Below are 22329 nucleotides of genomic sequence, written 5' to 3' on the forward strand. Positions count from 1 at the left end.
GAACGCGCTGAAATCCCTGACCAAACAAAATCCAAGCAAATCCCAAAGCTACAGGGTGTTCAGGGACGGTATCAGAAAAATAGAAAAGGCAGGATGCATGAGGCAGGTGACGGGGATAGAAAGGTTAATAATGGAGACAACAGAAGGAAAGCTTAGAATTAAATATGTGAAGTTGCTTTTGTTTCTTCGGCTCCTTCTTGTTGGGGTTGGGGGAAGGGTGTCCGTGAAGAAAGGGCTACTCCTGGCTGTAGGTGGGAGACAGGAGGCAAATCGGGTGCGAGATCCTCCTGGTTAGAAAACTCCAAAGCTAAAAGGCGGGTGTGGGCGGAAGAGCTAACAACGTGGAAGGGTGCGGATGCTTTTTGGAAGTTTGTGGAGATTTTTCCAGGAGTCTGGGCTCTACTGCTTTTTGTTTCTTTTGTATTCCTTCTTTCTCCTTAAACTTTTTGTTTCAATTTTTTTTTTTTTTTTTTTTTTTGAGGCAGGATTTCTCTGTGATCTGCCTGTCTGTCTCTGCCTACCTCGTGCTGGAATTAAAGACCACCACCTCTATTCTGGTTCTTTCAGCTGGGGTTTTCGATTGGCAGTTGTCAACAGTCACAGCCCTGGTGTGACATTTACACGCAGATGGTACTCTAAGGGATTTAGAGACTGTCTGGTCACTCTGGCAGCAAGCTTAGACCCAGTCATGTCTAACCACTATACCTAAACCGTCACCCCATACGGTCTGAGCTGAGACTTAATCTCAGCAGCAGCAGCTGGACGAAGACCCAAATCTTAGGTATGTGATGATCAGGGCTGCTTTCAAGTAGTTGCCACACACCCGCAGCTTCCAGAGGGTATAAACACATTGGTCCAATATCTACCGCACCTTAGAAATCAGGCAAGGATGTTGGCTTGCATTATAAAATGGCGGTGTCTCAGGATGTCAGCTGGTTCAGAAAGTGAGGAAAGGACGCAGGAGCTGGGAAAGGAGGTGCTTGGCGGGTGGTCCTTGATGGCCGCTGGTTACATATCTCTTCAGCTCCCTAACAAATGATCTGTGATTCTGGCACCTTGGGTACCACCAAAGAATGCAAGTTGCTTTAGGAGACCCCACGTTTGTACAGATTGGAGTTACCAGAGAGGACAGCAAGAAAACTTGCAGGGCAGAGTCTTGTGTCTCTGGAAAGGAAATGCTAACAAGTTTGACCTTGCAGTGCTGTTCATAATGAAGGCAGGAGAATGAACTGGCTGGTAGAGGTGACTCAGTGGGATAAGAGAGCTTGATGTTCTTCAGGAGGATGGAAATAGTATTTTTCACCTAGAGTAAGGAGCTCACAATGGTTTCTAACTACTGGGGGCACCCTCACACACATGTACGTGTGTGTGTGTGTGTGTGTGTGTGTGTGTGTGTGTGTGTGTGTGTGTGTGTGCTTTAGAGAAACAGACATCAGAGAGGGGTGGAGGAAGAGAGATGATGGTGATTCAATTCCTAGCATCTACATGGTGGCTTACTACCAACCAGAACTCTGATTGAGGGAATATGGCACCTTCTCTGGCCTACAAACACACCAGGCATGCATTCAGTGGACGTGCATATATACACACTCACACACCCACGTAGAAACAAATAAGTCTCTCATTAAAACAGGAGTGAAGAGGGACTAATCCAATTCTCTTAAAACATTGATGGCAAAAATATTGTGAATTTTATTGTCTGAAGCAATAAATTTATACAACAGATTACTAGCTACTATTCCACTTTAAAATGGCATTGATGCCTATGAAAGTAACAGTCTAGGTGGTCATTTTGGTTTTCTTAGAACTGGCCATTTGGTGCTTCTTCCACAGAAGGAGTAACCTAGCTTCACTCTTTGTTTCCTTACTATATTAAATTGCCATTTTCCTTTAAGGTTAAGATCTTGTGCAAAGAGAAAAACTTACCAAAAATACTCAGAAGAGGTGCTTTTTAAAAAAAAAAAAAAATCTTTGATATGATGAAAGATTTTCCTTGCCTTTATTGCTTAAAAAGAAAAAATCTGAACATTTTCTCTGAGCAATCTGCAGCCAGAATGGCTTTCTTCTTAGTACCTATGAATATTTAGAAAGTTCAATGGTCACACTACAGATGGCTACAAATAGATCATATTTAATCACTTAAAATATAGATTGGCTCAGGTATCCTTAGATAAAAACGTTACACTTTGAGTTATGTTTAATGTTATTTCATAGTTGATTTTTACAAGTGGGTCATAAATTAGCCTTCTATGTAGATGTGCTGGCTAGTTTTATGTCAACTTGACACAAGCTAGATAACTTTGGAAGAGGTAACCTCAATTGCAAAGATGTCCCTCACTAGATTAGCCTACGGTGCATTTTCCTAATTTATGATTGATATTGTCAGGCACAGGTCACTGTGGATGGCGTTTCCTCTGGGCAGCTGTTCTGGGTGCTATAAGAAAGTGGGTGAGCAAACCACGAGGAGGAACCAGTAAGCAGCACCCATCCATGAAATCTGCACCAGTGCCTGCCTCCAGGTTCCAACCTCGGCTTCTTGATCTGACTCCTCTTGAACACCAGCTGCAGGTTGTAAAATGAGATAAACTCTTTCTTCCCCAAGCTAATTTTGATCCTAACATTTTATCCTACTAATAAAAAAACGTAACCAAGTATTTTATCTTAGCTAATATATGTATATTAGCTGAATATATATATATGTATATATACATGTATACGCACAGATATACATACATATATATACACAGATATATATATATGACTTTGAGTCTTAATTAGCACTGACAGTAATTGTAACACAGTATAGACTCACCAGAAAAAAAACCAAAAAGGCAGAAAACAATTTCAATTGACTGATTGACTTTTTCAACTTGCCCTGCGGCTATGTCAGTGAACCGCTGTTGTTATGTCTTAATCGATGTAGGAGCACTCAGCCTGAAAGACCCCCGGAGAGGACCTTTCCCTCAGGAGGAGTCCCAAGCGCCCAATGACCGAGCCGAGTCCACTCGGATGCAATCAGCAAGAGGGTTTATTGGAAAACACAGGTACCTGCGGGCACACAGTCTCTTTGGAGGACTTGCGCACCCAGCAGCTCCAGCATGGGGCTTTTATAGGGATTGGGGAAGCAGAAGCGGGCGTACAGAAGCAGATGCATAGTTACGGGGATTGGTGGATTCAAACGAGGCACATAGACATGTTCACATATGATTGGCTATTTCACATGATGAGGTAATAAGGTATAGCTACACACATTGGCAGGCTTGGGGCATCCTGGATGTCGGGGGCTGGGGGCTTATCTCTTCCTGCCAGGTGGCCTGTGAGTCAGATCCGGTACTCCTGGTCTGTTCTGCATTCCTTTCCTTTTATGGTCTGTTAGTTCTAGCGGCAGGGCGGGGCTGCCTGGACTTGCTTTTCACAGTGTTTAATCCTGAGTTGAAACATACTCTTTTAACTTCATATTTTTAAACCTTAAATCTGTATAATTTTCCTTTTATTCCCCTCTTCTTCTACTAAGTAATTCTAATCTTAGAATTTTGATATCAAGTCTCGTATTTGGTCTCACCAGTTGTCCTAACTGACTGGTACTGTTGTCTCAGAACCATCAACTGCACAGCACTCACTCGATTTGTAACAAAAGCAATTAACCTGTTTGTCACGCAGGGTCCAAAAACTAAAACCAAGAAAATTATTAGTAATGGCCCAGCCATATAGCAGGGAGTAGGGTAGTCATCCAGGGAGACTGAGTGAACCAAGACTCAAACCAACCTTGTTGAGCGTCTCTATCTTTTTGTAGGAGTCAAACCTATTAACTAGTTTCTCTAACACACATGGACCTATAATCAGAAGCAGAAGCAAAACTAAGAAGGGTCCCATAAGGGAAAATACCAGAGTAGTCATCCAAGGAGATCTACTAAACCAGCTCTCGAACCATCCCTGATATACTTCTCTGTCTTTTGTCTAACCTTTCTCTAAGTTTATTCATGGAGTCTTTAATTACTCCTGAATGGTCTGCATAGAAGCAACATTCTTTCAGTGTAGCACACGGGTTCCTTCTTTAAGGAATATCAGGTCTAATCTTCTCCTATTCTGAAGGACTACCTCTGAGAGAGAGGTTAGGTATTCTTGGAGGTCAGCTAAAAAGTCTTTCACTCTTTTTATATCTGAGTCAATGGCAGTTCTGAATTCTCTATAAGCCTTGAATTGCAGGGCAATGGCAGATGTCCTTGTGCTGCCCTTGCAGCACCTAGATAGCCTTAAGTAATTCTCAACTCTTTTTTTTACTAAGTCTTTAGCGTCAGGATTCCAATCTGGACACTATCTAAACCTACACACCAAGGTCATGACTAGCTTTTAGAACTTCTAAACTTATACAGATTGTGATCCCTGAGGCACAGTCCCAAGAAGTGTTAGGAGTACTAACATATGCAATGTTACATCATTTGTAATAGAAATCAAGCCTATCCCCACACCTATCTTGATAAAACCTGGGGCAAACATGAAATTAAGTCTAGGGAGCTTTTTGAAGATCTGAGTTTCCCTCTAGGTCCCAGCTCTCAGCCCCAACAGCTAGTACACGGCTGCTGAGGGCTGAGAATTGATGGCTGTCAGGGTGGTCAGCAGCACCAGGTACGGTCCTTTCCAGTGAGTATCTGGGTTCGGTGCCATCGTATGTAGCCGAGTCTCCGACCTGGAACTGGTGAGATGTCTCAGGGGTCCCCAGGGCATAGGCTGCTGCCAGCTCTGAGCAGATTTCTTTCTGTATCACCTGTAGGTCTTTTAGCCTGGCACACAAATCATTATTACTATGGCACTATGACATGTTGGTTCAGTAACATCATCTAATACAGTCAGGGGGACTGAGGCCCCATTTAAGATCTCAAAGGGGGTAAGGCTGAATCTGGAAGGGGTATTTCTTGCTCTGAAGAGAGCAAGAGGGAAGGAGTGTCATCCAGCTTGCGCCAGTCTCCATGGTTAATTTGGTCAGAGTCTCTTTTAGAGTTCTATTTATTTACTCTACCTGTCCTGAACTTTGAGGTCTGTAAATACAATGTAATTTCCAATCGACCTCTAAATACTTGGCCACACCCTGGCTTACCTTGGCAACGAAAGTAGGGCCGTTGTCTGACCAGATTACCTTGGGCATTCCAAATCGGGGGAAGATTTCTTCCAGTATCTTCTTGATGATTGCAAAGGCCATCTCTCGTTTGGTGAGGAAAGCTTCTATCTATTCCTAAAAAAGTATCTACAAGCACTAGGAGATACTTGTGATTATATTTTTCTGGTTTTATCTCAGTGAAGTTCACTTCGACTTTTCACTAAACTCTCTAGGTCTCTTTGCCCTGTTTGCTTGCTAAGCATTCACTACTGACATACCTTATACTTTCTACTGCCTCTCTGGCTAAAATCTTAAAGTCTATTACATACACGTAACTACTTGGACAAACTTTTTATCTCCTAAATGAGTCCATTTCTGTATTTGGCAAAGTGAGTCTTTTCTTTGTTCTCTGGGGGAGTATAGCTTTCCCCTCAAGTGTGCCATTGTCCTTTATCTTTTAAGCAATTTGGGCCTTTTCTAAGTGAGGCCATCCCTTAGTCCGATCCTAGTTCTCAGTGGCTGTCTCTTGCAGGCCTGCAACCAGGATAGGCTCCTGCATAGCCATTTCCCGAGCCACTTTATCTGCTTTGTTACTGCCCAATGTCACTGAATCTCTTCCCTCCTGATATCCTGAGCAATGAATAGTACTCACAGTTGTTGGCTTCACCAGGGCATCCAAGAGATGGCAAAGGCATCTGCGGCACTGATGTACTGGGGGGGTTGAGGTTCAGCCATCCTAGATGACATTGTGTTGTCCACCATGGCAGCACCCACTTATCTTTGACCTTCATGAAGAGAACTGTTCCCGTCTGTGGACAAGGTAGCCTCGGCTTTCAGCAGGGGTCAATTAGCCAGTCGCAGAGGTCTTTCCTCCACCCATGGGCTTCTGCCAGTGCTTGACACTCGTGCTGTGGTGGCTCCAGGTCAGGATTGGGCAGCAAGGTGACCAGATTGCCCCCAACAGGTGGAGAATCTAGTCCATGGCAGCTGACCAGTGGTCCCATCTTTTGGGACACTCTATTCAAAGGCAAACATCAGCCACTCTATCACAGTTTAAGTCCTGGATTGGGTGATAATTGTTAGTGCCCGGCTGGCAGGAGTGATATGTTCCAAGCAGAACAGCGCTAAGCCATTCATCTCCCAGCATCAGGTACTGGTGCACTGAGACAGGTCTTAAGCTCCGCATACACAGTCTGTAGATATGCATACACATGGCCTCACCCAGCCATTTCAGCCCACGCAAGTCATTTTGGGGAGCAATTTTCTCATGAGCAAGGGATGGGGGCAGTCAGGGATGACTATGAACTAGTGGGTTACCCGGCCCACGCCAAGGTCCACTGTTCTTCGGGCAGTCCATAAGTATTGTTTGTTGCCAGTAGGCCCCTGTACCCAAAGTCTTTGGATACTGGCCCACTGGAGCATAGGAGCACAGAGCATTGGGTCTCTGTATCCATAAAACAACTGGGCAGGCTTCCCTCCTATCTCTGCACATAGCCAGCACTCCAGGACCGAGAGGCTCTCCAGTGTCCCCTCTTGTTCTTTCTGGGGCAGTCCCTGACCCAGTGTCTTTTTTTTTTCTTTGCATTAGGCACACTGATCTTTAGCCAGGAATTCTCCTCTGTTGCCAGGTACTGTCTTCCTAGGTTCCCTAACTACTGTGGCCAGTATATGTTCCTCTCTTGTCTTTTATCTCTCTTTAGCTCTCTAGCTTCCTCTTCTTTTAGTCTCTTTTCTTCCCTAGCTTCCTGCTCTTTTTACCTTCTTTTCTCTTTCTCTTTGTTTAACCTTACTTTCTCTGTAACTTATACTAACTCTCAGCAACTTAGCTTAACCCTTCAAATTTCTGTAACTTTCTCTTCATACCATTTCCTTATCTTAGCCAGATTGGTGGGGCATTTTCCAGCCCCTAGGAGACCCACCCTTGGAGCCTGGGGGCAGACCTGGAGCACTCCCTACCTTCAGGCGTATTGAAGTCAGTCAGGAGTGAGGGCCTTCCACCCATGTCTGGAACATTCTTTCTGGCCTCTAGTAGGATTCTGTCTTTCCTCAGTGGTAAAGAAGACCTGTAACAGTTACTAACAAGCATCTCAAATGGGATGGTGAGAAAACAAGAGAATCTTGAGAATAGAGGTCTACTGAAGAGGGCAAACAGCATTTAGTCACACAGCTAAACCAGGAGGCTTTCTTGGATAAAAAAAGCCATTGTACAAATAAGCACAAGCTTTGTCTATGAAACAGAAAGGCGAGCAGAGAGGCAGCCTATCTGTTACCGGCTGTCTCTCTGGACTTAGATTTTCCCTTAAGGAGTACCTCCCTTCAGTGTCAGCTTGGTGGCTTTGCCTCTCAAGAGAACCAGCCTCCAAATGACACTAGGCTTCCACTAAGAACTAATAACAAAAGGATGGAGAGATGGTTAGAACCTGGGTGCTAGATACTAAGCAGCTGACAAAAGAATTGTAACCAGTTCACCTGGGGCTTTCAGGACTTTAGTAGCAGCCCTTTACCAAACTGTCTCAGTGGGCTATAGGCCCATGGAAAAGAAAACATTAATCCTGACTGGCAAAACAAAGTTCTTCACAATTGTAGATTCTTTGAAACTATTTTAGGGGCTCTTTTTGTCCCCCAACCTGGGGCATTTTAACCATAGGGGCAGGAACTGGCTGCTGTGGGGATAGGACCAAAGGCACTCTCCATGTTAATGATGATCAGCGAGAAAAGTAATTTAATGTTGGAGACTGACTCCTCCCTTGGAATAAGGACAGCAGATAAGGCAGGCTTCCTTAAAGAACTTCTCTTAATGAGCGCTCTCCTTCTGTGAGCAAATGTCAGAAATTCTTTCTTGTTTTCCTTATAGTCCTCTCCCACCTCGCTCTCAGCCTTTTTAGATAGTTCTTCCCGTAGCATTTCTAACACAGCCTGTCCCTTTTTTTATAGCCTGTTGACAGCATTTCTGATCTTTTAGGCAGCTACACACTAAGTGCCATACCGGCTGAAACACCGCCTTTAAGATTCCTTACTCCCAAGGAAAATTTAAATCTTTCTCAGTTCATCACAGCTGGCTGCGAGCACAAGCACAGATAAAACACTATGTTTTTGTTTTGTTTTTCTTTCTTTTTTCAGAGCTGGGGACCGAACCCAGGGCCTTGCGCTTGCTAGGCAAGAGCTCTACCACTGAGCTAAATCCCCAACCCCCAAAACACTATGTTTTAAAAATTAACTTTGGCTATCAACCAACACACCGACACTAGAGCAGGGTCCACAAAATTAAGTTTCTTACTCACTAAACGTTAAGGGGACCAAGTAAATCTCTTCGAGGAACAAAGCAAACAGTTTCATGATTTCAAACACAGTCGTCGGTCCAAGATTTTAAACACAGTCGTCAGTCCAAATTCAAACACGAAACAAAAGTCAAAAAGACACTAACAGACACCAACACGTCCAGAAAACCACAGTCAGGTCACAAAGAAAACAAACAATTCCAACAGTCAAACAAGTAACAAGCAGATGCGCCGCGGGGCTTCGGTACCAAACTGAAACCAAAAATTCGGACGGAGTCAGCGAGCGTCTTGGATCCTCTACTCCAATAAAATTCAGACGGAGTCATCAAGGGTGCGGATCCCTCCGAAAACGGACGGAGGTGCCATGGATCCGGATCTCCCTCTCCTCCAACCACCCTTGGAACGTCTTCCAGGGCTTCGGGGGAGAAGTCCGAGCTCGTCAGCTCCTTCTCTGGCCCGCCCAGATAGTCCCCAGATCTGAGCCTATTGATCGATCGTTCACAGGACAAGACACAACAGACAAGACAAACATGGGCCGGCTTACCTCCCGGTGGGTGGTCGGTGATCTCTGGGCGGAGGGTCTCCAAATCCCGGGGCGAGCCCCCATAATGAAAGACCCCCGGAGAGGACCTTTCCCTTAGGAGGAGTCCCAAGCACCCAATGACCGAGCCGAGTCCACTCGGATGCAATCAGCAAGAGGGTTTATTGGAAAACACAGGTACCTGCGGGCACACAGTCTCTTTGGAGGACTTGCGCACCCAGCAGCTCCAGCATGGGGCTTTTATAGGGATTGGGGAAGCAGAAGCGGGCGTACAGAAGCAGATGCATAGTTACGGGGATTGGTGGATTCAAACGAGGCACATAGACATGTTCACATATGATTGGCTATTTCACATGATGAGGTAATAAGGTATAGCTACACACATTGGCAGGCTTGGGGCGTCCTGGATGTCGGGGGCTGGGGACTTATCTCTTCCTGCCAGGTGGCCTGTGAGTCAGATCCGGTACTCCTGGTCTGTTCTGCATTCCTTTCCTTTTATGGTCTGTTAGTTCTAGCGGCAGGGCGGGGCTGCCTGGACTTGCTTTTCACAGTGTTTAATCCTGAGTTGAAACATACTCTTTTAACTTCATATTTTTAAACCTTAAATCTGTATAATTTTCCTTTCAAGCCCACTATCCATGACATCATTTCCTGGGAAGGTGGTCCTGGGATATATGGAAAAGCTAAGCCTAAGCCCGGGAGGAGTGAACCAGCAAGTAATGTCCCTCCATGGCTTCTGCTTCTGTTACTTCTTACTCTAACTGTCCCCAGGGGCAGACTGTGACAAGGACATCTCAGAAGAAGTAAATTCCTCTGCAAAGTAGCTTTTACTCTGAGTATTTCCTCGAACCAACAGAAGGACACTACAACACTTGGGAACTTAAGGAAATTTCTACGTGTGTGCCTGTGTGCTTGTGAGTGCAAGTGCCCTTGGAGGTGAAAAACATGTTCTGAGTTTCAGGCAGCCGTGGGTCTAACCTGAGTCCTCTGAAAGAGCAGTGCACTCTCCTAACTGCAGCACAAATCTTGGGCGTTTTGGTTCCTCATTGTGAAAAATATACCTCCCAGAAAGCGTTAAGATTTTAAGGAAATTAAAAAGTTGCATAGTATGAAGCAAATGAAACATGGATCATTTACAGCTGAGACTACAACAAAAAACTGAGTTCCCACAAAGCAAGGAGAGACTCCTCAAAAAGAGTACTCATGCGAAACCCTTAGGATGTACAGCCTGAGGTGAGTTTAGAGAGAATTGTCACTGACCTTGCAAACTAGCTGGCTAAGCCCAACCGTTGAGCTCTTGGTGTGTTTTCCTGGTTTTATGAATGCCTTTATAATTTTAACTTTTTCTTTTTCTGGAAGACACAGTTTTTCTAACAATAAAGGCTTTTTCATAGGAATCAGCTTACTTATGTTCTACATACACGTGGGATATGCAGCAAGTGCTATGGAGTTACCAGAAGTCATAATATGAAAATAAAACGAGACCGGATAAACAGTTCTCTGCACCCAAATCCCGTGGGAGGGAGAGCTAAACCTTCAGAGAGGCAGACGCGCCTGGGAGGCCAGGGGAGGCTGCACTCTGCGCACATCCAGGCGCCTGGGGGAGGGCACCGGACGCCATCTGGAGCCCTGGTGCACGGAGGCTCCCGGGGGGAGCAGCTCGGATCTTCCCGGTTGCTGCCGCCGCGGAGAGGACTTGGGCAGTGCCCCGAGGGCGGGCTTGAGCCTTGGAACCACAGGTAGGACCAACTTTTCCCCTGCAAGAAACCTGCCTGGTGAACTCAGGACACACAGAGGCAAAATTCCTCTAGGACCGGGCACTTCCTGTGTTTACCGGAAGTCCCACACCCGCGGATCCCGGCCCGCAGCAGCTCTCTGCTCCCAAACCCCGTGGGCGAGAGACCTCACCGCCTGGTCAGGTGGGCACTCCTGAGGCTGCAGAGCAGAGGAGACCACCAACACTGCCCACCCCTGCCCACATCCCTGGCCCAAGAGGCAACTGTATAAGGCCTCTGGGTTCCCGTAGGGGAGGGCCCAGGAGCGGCAGGACCCCTGTGCCTGAGACACCGCCGGAACCTGAAGGAAACAGACCGGATGAACAGTTCTCTGCACCCAAATCCCGTGGGAGGGACAGCTAAACCTTCAGAGAGGCAGACACGCCTGGGAAACCAGAAGAGACTGCACTCTGCGCACATCCAGACACCAGAGGAAAACACCAAATGCCATCTGGAACCCTGGTGCACGGAGGCTCCCGGAAAGAGCGGCGCAGATCTTCCTGGTTGCTGCCGCCGCGGAGAGGACTTAGGCAGTACCCCACGAGCAAACTTGAGCCTTGGAACCACAGGTAGGACCAACTTTTCCTCTGCAAGAGACCTGCCTGGTGAACTCCAGACACAGGCCCACAGGAACAGCTGAAGACCTGTAGATAGGAAAAACTACATGCCCGAAAGCAGAACACTCTGTCCCCATAACTGGCTGAAAGAAAACAGGATAACAGGTCTACAGCACCTCTGACACACAGGCTTATAGGACAATCTAGCCACTGTCAGAAATAGCAGAACAAAGTAACACTAGAGATAATCTGATGGCAAGAGGCAAGCCCAGGAACACAAGCAACAGAAACCAAGACTACATGGCATCATTGGAGCCCAATTCTCCCACCAAAATAAACATGGAATATCCAAACACACCAGAAAAGCAAGATCTAGTTTCAAAATCATATTTGATCATGATGCTGGAGGACTTCAAGAAAGACATGAAGAACTCCCTTAGAGAACAAGTAGAAGCGTACAGAGAGGAGTCACAAAAATGCCTGAAAGAATTCCAGGAAAACGCAATCAAACAGTTGAAGGAATTAAAAATGGAAATAGAAGCAATCAAGAAAGAACACATGGAAACAACCCTGGATATAGAAAATCAAAAGAAGAGACAAGGAGCTGTAGATACAAGCTTCACCAACAGAATACAAGAGATGGAAGGGAGAATCTCAGGAGCAGAAGATTCCCTAGAAATCATTGACTCAACTGTCAAAGATAATGTAAAGCAGAAAAAGCTACTGGTCCAAAACATACAGGAAATCCAGGACTCAATGAGAAGATCAAACCTAAGGATAATAGGTATAGAAGAGAGTGAAGACTCCCAGCTCAAAGGACCAGTAAATATCTTCAACAAAATCATAGAAGAAAACTTCCCTAACCTAAAAAAAGAGATACCCATAGGCATACAAGAAGCCTACAGAACTCCAAATAGATTTGACCAGAAAAGAAACAACTCCCGTCACATAATAGTCAAAACACCAAACGCACAAAATAAAGAAAGAATATTAAAAGCAGTAAGGGAAAAAGGTCAAGTAACATATAAAGGCAGACCTATCAGAATCACACCAGACTTCTCGCCAGAAACTATGAAGGCCAGAAGATCCTGGACAGATGTCATACAGACCCTAAGAGAACACAGATGCCAGTCCAGGTTACTGTATCCTGCAAAACTCTCAATTAACATAGATGGAGAAACCAAGATATTCCATGACAAAACCAAATTTACACAATATCTTTCTACAAATCCAGCACTACAAGGGATAATAAAGGGTAAAGCCCAACATAAGGAGGCAAGCTATACCCTAGAAGAAGCAAGAAACTAATCGTCTTGGCAACAAAACAAAGAGAAGAAAAGCACACAAACATAACCTCACATCCAAATATGAATATAACAGGAAGCAATAATCACTATTCCTTAATATCTCTCAACATCAATGGCCTCAACTCCCCAATAAAAAGACATAGATTAACAAACTGGATACGCAACGAGGACCCTGCATTCTGCTGCCTACAGGAAACACACCTCAGAGACAAAGACAGACACTACCTCAGAGTGAAAGGCTGGAAAACAAATTTCCAAGCAAATGGTCAGAAGAAGCAAGCTGGAGTAGCCATTCTAATATCAAATAAAATCAATTTTCAATTAAAAGTCATCAAAAAAGATAAGGAAGGACACTTCATATTCATCAAAGGAAAAATCCACCAAGATGAACTCTCAATCCTAAATATCTATGCCCCAAATACAAGGGCACCTACATACATAAAAGAAACCTTACTAAAGCTCAAAACACACATTGCACCTCACACAATAATAGTGGTAGATTTCAACACCCCACTCTCATCAATGGACAGATCATGGAAACAGAAATTAAAGGGAGACATAGACAGACTAAGAGAAGTCATGAGCCAAATGGACTTAACAGATATTTAGAGAACATTCTATCCTAAAGCAAAAGGATATACCTTCTTCTCAACTCCTCATGGTACTTTCTCCAAAATTGACCATATAGTTGGTCAAAAAACGGGCCTCAACAGGTACAGAAAGATAGAAATAATCCCATGCGTGCTATCAGACCACCACGGCCTAAAACTGGTCTTCAATAACATTAAGGGAAGAATGCCCACATATACGTGGAAATTGAACAATGCTCTACTCAATGATAACCTAGTCAAGGAAGAAATAAAGAAAGAAATTAAAAACTTTATAGAATTTAATGAAAATGAAGGTACAACATACCCAAACTTATGGGACACAATGAAAGCTGTGCTAAGAGGAAAACTCATAGCGCTGTGTGCCTGCAGAAAGAAACAGGAAAGAGCATATGTCAGCAGCTTGACAGCACACCTAAAAGCTCTAGAACAAAAAGAAGCAAATACACCCAGGAGGAGTAGAAGGCAGGAAATAATCAAACTCAGTGCTGACATCAGCCAAGTAGAAACAAAAAGGACCATAGAAAGAATCAACAGAACCAAAAGTTGGTTATTTGAAAAATCAACAAGATAGATAAACCCTTAGCCAGACTAACGAGAGGACACAGAGAGTGTGTCCAAATTAACAAAATCAGAAATGAAAAGGGAGACATAACTACAGATTCAGAGGAAATTCAAATAATCATCAGATCTTACTATAAAAGCCTATATTCAACAAAACTTAAAAATCTACAGGAAATGGACAATTTCCTAGACAAATACCAGGTACTGAAGTTAAATCAGGAACAGATAAACCAGTTAAACAACCCCATAACTCCTAAGGAAATAGAAGCAGTCATTAAAGGTCTCCCAACCAAAAAGAGCCCAGGTCCAGATGGGTTTAGTGCAGAATTCTATCAAACCTTCATAGAAGACCTCATACCAATATTATCCAAACTATTCCACAAAATTGAAACAGATGGATCACTCCCGAATTCCTTCTATGAAGCCACAATTACTCTTATACCTAAACCACACAAAGACCCAACAAAGAAAGAGAACTTCAGACCAATTTCCCTTATGAATATTGACGCAAAAATACTCAATAAAATTCTGGCAAACCGAATCCAAGAGCACATCAAAACAATCATCCACCATGATCAAGTAGGCTTCATCCCAGGCATGCAGGGATGGTTTAATATACGGAAAACCATCAACGTGATCCATTATATAAACAAGCTGAAAGAACAAAACCACATGATCATTTCATTAGATGCTGAGAAAGCATTTGACAAAATTCAACACCCCTTCATGATAAAAGTCCTGGAAAGAATAGGAATTCAAGGCCCATATCTAAACATAGTAAAAGCCATATACAGCAAACCAGTTGCTAACATTAAACTAAATGGAGAGAAACTTGAAGCAATCCCACTAAAATCAGGGACTAGACAAGGCTGCCCACTCTCTCCCTACTTATTCAATATAGTTCTTGAAGTTCTAGCCAGAGCAATCAGACAACAAAAGGAGGTCAAGGGGATACAGATCGGAAAAGAAGAAGTCAAAATATCACTATTTGCAGATGATATGATAGTTTATTTAAGTGATCCCAAAAGTTCCACCAGAGAACTACTAAAGCTGATAAACAACTTCAGCAAAGTGGCTGGGTATAAAATTAACTCAAATAAATCAGTAGCCTTCCTCTACACAAAAGAGAAACAAGCCGAGAAAGAAATTAGGGAAACGACACCCTTCATAATAGACCCAAATAATATAAAGTACCTTGTGACTTTAACCAAGCAAGTAAAAGATTTGTACAATAAGAACTTCAAGACTCTGAAGAAAGAAATTGAAGAAGACCTCAGAAGATGGAAAGATCTCCCATGCTCATGGATTGGCAGGATTAAAATAGTAAAAATGGCCATTTTACCAAAAGTGATCTACAGATTCAATGCAATCCCCATCAAAATACCAATCCAGTTCTTCAAAGAGTTAGACAGAACAATTTGCAAATTCATCTGGAATAACAAAAAACCCAGGATAGCTAAAACTATCCTCAACAATGAAAGGACTTCAGGGGGAATCACTATCCCTGAACTCAAGCAGTATTACAGAGCAATAGTGATAAAAACTGCATGGTATTGGTACAGTGACAGACAGATAGGCCAATGGAATAGAATTGAAGACCCAGAAATGAACCCACATACCTATGGTCACTTGATTTTTGACAATGGAGCCAAAACCATCAAATGGAAAAAGGATAGCATTTTCAGCAAATGGTGCTGGTTCAACTGGAGGGCAACATGTAGAAGAATGCAGATTGATGCATGCTTATCACCCTGTACAAAGCTTAAGTCCAAGTGGATCAAGGACCTCCACATCAAACCTGACCCACTCAAACTAATAGAAGAAATACTAGGGAAGCATCTGGAACACATGGGCACTGGAAAAAATTTCCTAAACAAAACACCAATGGCTTATGCTCTAAGATCAAGAATCGACAAATGGGATCTCATAAAACTGTGAAAGCTTCTGTAAGGCAAAGGACCCTGTGGTTAGGACAAATCGGCAACCAACAGATTGGGAAAAGATCTTTACCAATCCTATAACAGATAGAGGCCTTATATCCAAAATATACAAAGAACTCAAGAAGTTAGACCGCAGGGAAACAAATAACCCTATTAAAAATGGGGTTCAGAGCTAAACAAAGAATTCACAGCTGAGGAATGCCGAATGGCTAAGAAACACCTAAAGAAATGTTCAACATCTTTAGTCATAAGGGAAATGCAAATCAAAACAACCCTGAGATTTCACCTCACACCAGTGAGAATGGCTAAGATCAAAAACTCAGGTGACAGCAGATGCTGGCGAGGATGCGGAGAAAGAGGAACACTCCTCCATTGTTGGTGGGATTGCAGACTGGTACAACCATTCTGGAAATCAGTCTGGAGGTTCCTCAGAAAATTGGACATTGAACTGCCTGAGGATCCAGCTATACCTCTCTTGGGCATATACCCACAAGATGCCCCAACATATAAAAAAGACACGTGCTCCACTATGTTCATCGCAGCCTTATTTATAATAGCCAGAAGCTGGAAAGAACCCAGATGCCCTTCAACAGAGGAATGGATACAGAAAATGTGGTACATCTACACAATGGAATACTACTCAGCTATCAAAAACAACGGCCTTATGAAATTCGTAGGCAAATGGTTGGAACTGGAAAATATCATCCTGAGTGAGCTAACCCAATCACAGAAAGACATACATGGTATGCACTCACTGATAAGTGGCTATTAGCCCAAATGCTTGAATTACCCTAGATGCCTAGAACAAATGAAACTTAAGACGGATGATCAAAATGTGAATGCTTCACTCCTTCTCTAGGGGGGGAACAGGAATACCCTTGGCAGGGAAGAGAGAGGCAGGGATTGGGACGGGACTGAGGGAACTCCGGTTCGGAGCCTGCCCCACATGTGGCCCATATGTATGTGGCCGCCCAATTGGACGGGATGGATGAGGCAAGGAGGTGCAGACGGGCGGGGGCCGGATGTGGATCGCTCCTGAGAGACACAGCCAGAGTACAGCAAATGCAGAGGCGGATGCTGGCGGCGGGCCACTGAACTGGGAGTGGGACCCCCATTGGGGGAGTCGGAGGGGGGACTGGAAGAGCTTGAGGGGGCTCGGGACCCCATGTGTGCGGCAGTGCCAGGCAGCCAGAGCTTCCAGGGACTGGGCCACTGCCTGGGGACTGTACATGGACTGACCCTGGACTCTGACCTCATAGGTAGCAGTGAATATCCTAGTAAGAGCACCAGTGGAAGGGGAAGCCCTGGGTCCTGCTAGGACTGAACCCCCAGTGAACTAGACTGTTGGGGGGAGGGCGGCAATGGGGGGAGGGTTGGGAGGGGAACACCCATAAGGAAGGGGAGGGGGGAGGGGGATGTTTGCCCGGAAACCAAAGAATTATTATTAAGTATTAAATAAATTTAAAAAAAAAAAGAAAAGAAAACCAGTGAATAAGACCAAAGAGTAACGTTTAAGAGGATAATGAAAATGTGGAACATTTTAAATTATCTATCTATCTATCTATCTATCTATCTATCTATCTATCTATCTATCATGATATGCAACTTGATGCACATGTCCAGAAGTGTGACATTATCCCGGATGAGACAGAAACAAAAGTCTAGTCACCCTACACAAAGAGCAAACAAACAGACTTACCTATGGCTATTGCTAAAGTTCACCTTGGTGAGTCGATGCGTTTCACCGTGGCAACTTACAGGAATATGGGTGGAAGGTCACTTACAGAGCAGAAATGACTCAAAGACAGCTGCATTACCAAAACCACCGCAGCATGGATATTGAGTCATGGACACTGGGAATCTTGTACCTATTTCGCAACCTGTAGCCAGCTCAGCAGACTGGAAATTGTTCCTTTTAGGTAGGTCAGTGAGTCTGGTCTCCTCTATACAGTCACTGTTGTCTGAGAGTATCTGTTCACTGTTCCTACAGTTTCTATAAGCTTGGGGAGGGAGGGCCTGCCTAGTCTTTTTTTTTTTTTCGGGGACTTCTGAATGCATGGTCCTGAGTTTCAGGAGCTTCCCTTTAGGGTGGAATATTTTGCTTCTCCTTGGGACAGCCTGTTGTTTTCCTTCTCTCTTAACAGCCCTTCTCTTAATGAGTTTACCTCTAAAACCCAGTTTTTAATCTCAGAGGAAACTACTACACAGCAGTATAAATGCAAAGTATTTGTTGAGAAAATTACTTTGGGGGGGTTATCTTGGTCATGGTGTCTCTTCACAGCAATAGAACAGTGATGAAGACAGAAAGTTGCAACCAGGAGTGTAACACGTTTGTAATAGGACTGACCGTGCTCTTTGTTGGAGGAATGTGGAAGACTCTGGGACTTTGGGCTAGAAAAGTTCTGGGATGCTTCAGGCCGAGCTTAATTACCACCTCAGTAATGGTGTGAGAGACAGTTCTGAAGGGGATTTGAACTGTGGGGGCTCACCTCCAGAAGTTTTAGAGGGGAAGAATATTAGTAAGTAGCCTAGAAACCATTCTTATGATATTTTAAGCAAAGAATATGACTGCTTTCTCATACTGTCCAAAATCTGCCTGATGCTAAACTGAAGAGTTTTAGATTAATGGCTTTGGCATGATATGGCCGTAAGACTATGGAGGTCAGAGAGAGAATGTGGTATTTTCAATAAGAATGACCCCAATATGTTCACATGTTTGAATGCTTAGTTAGCAGGGAGTGACTCTATTTCAAAGGGTTAGAAGGATTAGGAAATGGCCTTGTTGGAAGAAGTGTGTCATTGCGGGTGGGCTTCGAGGTTTCATAAGCCAGTCCCAGTCTCTCTGTTGCTCTCTCTCCCTAGAGTTTAGGGTGTAACTCACAGCCACTGCTCAGTAGTGCCATGACGATAATAGACCGAACCTCCAAAACTGTAAACGAGCATCCAAATAAATGTTGTTCTTTTTGTAAGAGCTGTCTTACTTATGGTGTCTCTTCATGGCAATAGAACACTAAGTCACGTTCCAATAACACCTACACTTGCAAAAAGAAAAAAGTTTCATATATCCAAACATTATTCAGTTGTATTGCCATAAGCTTTGCTATTTAGTTGTAGAATAGTCTAGCCCAATGTAGCCTAAGGCATGGACGTTTCTGATTGGATAAACCTAGAAAATCCAACAAAATGAAAAGCCTTGATTTAAAAATAGGTTAAAATTTAATTTATTGCAATTCATCATAACCAAGAAGGCACTCCATAATTAAATAGTTGGGATCACAAAGGTCTTTCTCAGTTCCAGGCATATAGAGAGGTAGGTACACCAGCAACACACTGATAGTATTTTGACCTCACGCAAAGGTCAAAACTAAATTAGAAGCACAAAAATTTCTAGTTCAGATCTCTAAGACCTGTCTATTATCAGTGGACACAACATTTGTAATTAATCTGAGCACACAAATGGAAACAAGACAAAACAAAAGTATACACCAGATTGGCTGTCTCTTCTCTCTTGTCGGAGAATGGATTTCTATTATCTATCTGACAGATATCATTGAAGAGTCACAGCATAAAATCAGTTTTCTAATCACTGTTGTCGCTGTGGTAGAATAAATTATCATACTACGCAAACCACACCACAGCCTCTCACACATAATTAGTGTGGAGGCTTATGGAAACACCAATGTCAGAAAAGATTTTAAATTAGAGTTTTATTTGTGTGGGTATTTTGTGTGCACATGTGTGTCTTGCGCCTGAGGACACTGGGAAGGACAAACAGATGTCGTAGGGCTGGGGTTACAGCAGTCGTGAGTTGTATTAGGTGCTGGGGATCAAACCCAGGTCTGCTGGAAACATAGCCAGTGCTTTAACTGCAGAGCTTCTACCACTATGCCCAGTGCCAGCAAAGGTTAACATTCATTGCTATTCGGGCTTTTCTCAAGATATTTAAATATGAGGGGAAGAAAGTAATAAAACACGAAGAAATATAAACCGAGGGTTAGAAAACCTATGAGTCAGATGTGTCAACAACCTAAGCTCCCAGGTGACCTCGCTGAGGCTCCCGTGGTGGAACTCTGAAACCGATAAAATGATGTTTCCCAAACAGTAAATCCATAATCCTACTGCAAATATAAATATTGATTTTTGCGTATTTACCAATAAACCTGTAAGTCTTTAAAACTGTTTCAAAAAGTAGATTCCAAGTGTTATGTCGGTTTGCGTGAGCATGTGTGCCTGTGCGTGTGTGATGAGTGTGCGATATCAGCAACAGAGACAATTATGGTTTTGCTCTTTTGCAATATCAAAATTTACAGAATATTAACTTCACGAGCTACAGTAGTTTCGTTTGTCGAAATTTGCCCAGCAATCCTGATTTTCTTAAGTAGCATGGCCACCGTCAGTCACAGGCTCCTTCATACCAGTGGAAATTATTAGTGTTAACTCACAGATCACACACTATATGTCACACAATAATGTCTTTATACCTTTGCACACAGACACATATGCCAGACACACACATGCATATACACAAACCAAACCATACAAAGACATATCACATACACTCATAAGTCATAAACAAACCATATACAGATACAACACATACATACCACATATTCACATGCACACAACAAACATGCATATATATACCACATAAGCATATCACACCTACACACATACTATATATATATACATATATATATATATCCAACACACAGTATATACATAATTTTGTCTACCATACACACACACACTACATGGACCCATACACATAAACACTTATAATCCACATACACATATATATAACATACAAATACATAAATACACCAAACAATACACACACATATACACCATATATACACACACAAACACATACACACATACACAGATCATGTACACACATACACAATACACACATACATGCTATACATAGTACACACATACAAAATATGCACAGACATACTACACACACACACACACACACACACACACACACACACACACACGCATCACCTGGAAGGCAATGGCGGCCTTGACATTGCAGTATTAGGTATCCTCTCTTTTATGTAGTTCAGGTGCATCTATTGAACTCTTTTTGACCTATTGTTTGATAGATTCATGAGCCAAACTCACTCTTCCTTCCTCCCTCCCTCCCTCCCTCTCTCTCTTCCTTCCTTCCTTCCTTCTTTCCTTAATAGTTTTAAAAGGCCTTTGTGTTCTTGTCTTTTGGATCAGGTACCTATTTGCCTGTAGGGAAAAGTTATTTATCAGTCCATGCTTCATAGTTCCTGTGAGGCAGGTAATGGTATCTTTGCAAAGAAGATGTAGAATTAATCTGTAGTTGAGGTTAAAATGGAGCCAACTGCTAGCTTGTAAAATGTAGTCTCCTAGGGCAAGGCACAGCATGAAAGACATTGCTTTCTTCAAAGTAGGACATAGCCTGTTCTCCACAGTGAGCATAGAGTACAGAGAAATACACAGTTTTGTATACAACATATCACGTGTGCACACGCGTGCGCGCGCGCACATACACACACACACACACACACACACACACACACTGTCGTTGCCGTTATCGTTGTCATCGTCGTCATAGTACTCCTCGTCACCATCATCATCAATGCAAAAGCAAATTTGCCGAGAGCGGTGAATACACTCACAAACCCCATGACCCAGACTCTGGTGTGACTTCTCTGTCTTCTCTGCACCTATTTGCTCAATTCAAGTAAAGATTTTTGTATTCACAGGTAGCAACTGTCCTTATAGATCTGAATTTGCAGACAGATAATGTTCTAATCTGCTTCTCTGTTGCTGTTGTAACTCTGACCACGAGTGGCTTGGCGAGGAAAGACTCCATTCTGTTTGCATTTCCAAGTTGCAACTTCTCAGAGAGGGAAGTCAGAACAGGAACTTAAGTAAGGACTGAAACAGAAACATTGTAGACACCGTGCTTACTGCACCACTTCCTAGCTTATCCTCTGCTGTAGTTCTTGTCAGCGTATATCCACAGGCCCATAGTATGATAGCACCCACAGGGGGATTGGCCCCCCTTAATCAGTTAGCAATGAGGACAATATCCCTACAGATGTTGCCATAGGTAAGTTTGATCTGGACAGTTCTTCAATTTGGGTTTCCTCTTCCCAGGTAACTCTAAGTTATATCAAGGGTGTGTGTGTGTGTGTGTGTGTGTGTGTGTGTGTGTGTGTGTGTGTGTGTGTGTGTGTGTCTGTTAGTCAGTCCAACCAGTGCTCATATTTCCTGGACCTCTCACTTCCCTTTTGCATCAATTAACCAATTATATCATGTTGCTAAGCTGAGCTTCCACCAATGGGATGAGACTCAGTCACCATCCAGGTCATAGATTTTTAAGAAGAGGATTTTTTTTGGGAAGTATGTTCATTAGCTCAGTTTGGCTTCTAGTGCCCCTTTTTACAAAAAGAAATTGTCCCGCTGAATTACTTTGTGTGTGTGTGTGTGTGTGTGTGTGCTCTTTTCTGAGACACTAAGCTTATTCTTCTCCCAACAAAGTTAATGATAAAACGGAACTGGCACAGACGCCAGATGTTTTAGTGCCCTTTGGGACAAAAGCATGAAGCCTTTGAAAGTATATTTTCTAAAAGCAGAAAACAAATATATCACTACGCAAAGTTTTTATTTTGATTTATGAGCG

At 43.3% G+C, this 22329-nt stretch overlaps 1 long non-coding RNA gene across 2 annotated transcripts; it reads right to left on the bottom strand.

Annotated features, from left to right (window-relative positions):
- Positions 1-3010: 3010 nt before the first annotated feature.
- On the bottom strand, positions 3011-9129 carry LOC148001141 (uncharacterized). Of its 2 annotated transcripts, XR_015638566.1 has the most exons (3): positions 8918-9129; positions 7052-7170; positions 3011-4781 (listed from the first exon to the last, which is right to left on the bottom strand). It is a non-coding gene; the product is annotated as an uncharacterized LOC148001141 (long non-coding RNA). The 2 variants fall into 2 exon arrangements; XR_015638567.1 differs by lacking the exon at positions 7052-7170.
- Positions 9130-22329: the final 13200 nt, after the last annotated feature.

Source organism: Rattus norvegicus, chromosome 15 (genome assembly GCF_021556685.1).
Source record: "Rattus norvegicus strain SHRSP/BbbUtx chromosome 15, alternate assembly SHRSP_T2T, whole genome shotgun sequence".
In the NCBI taxonomy this organism is placed as follows: Eukaryota; Metazoa; Chordata; class Mammalia; order Rodentia; family Muridae; genus Rattus; species Rattus norvegicus.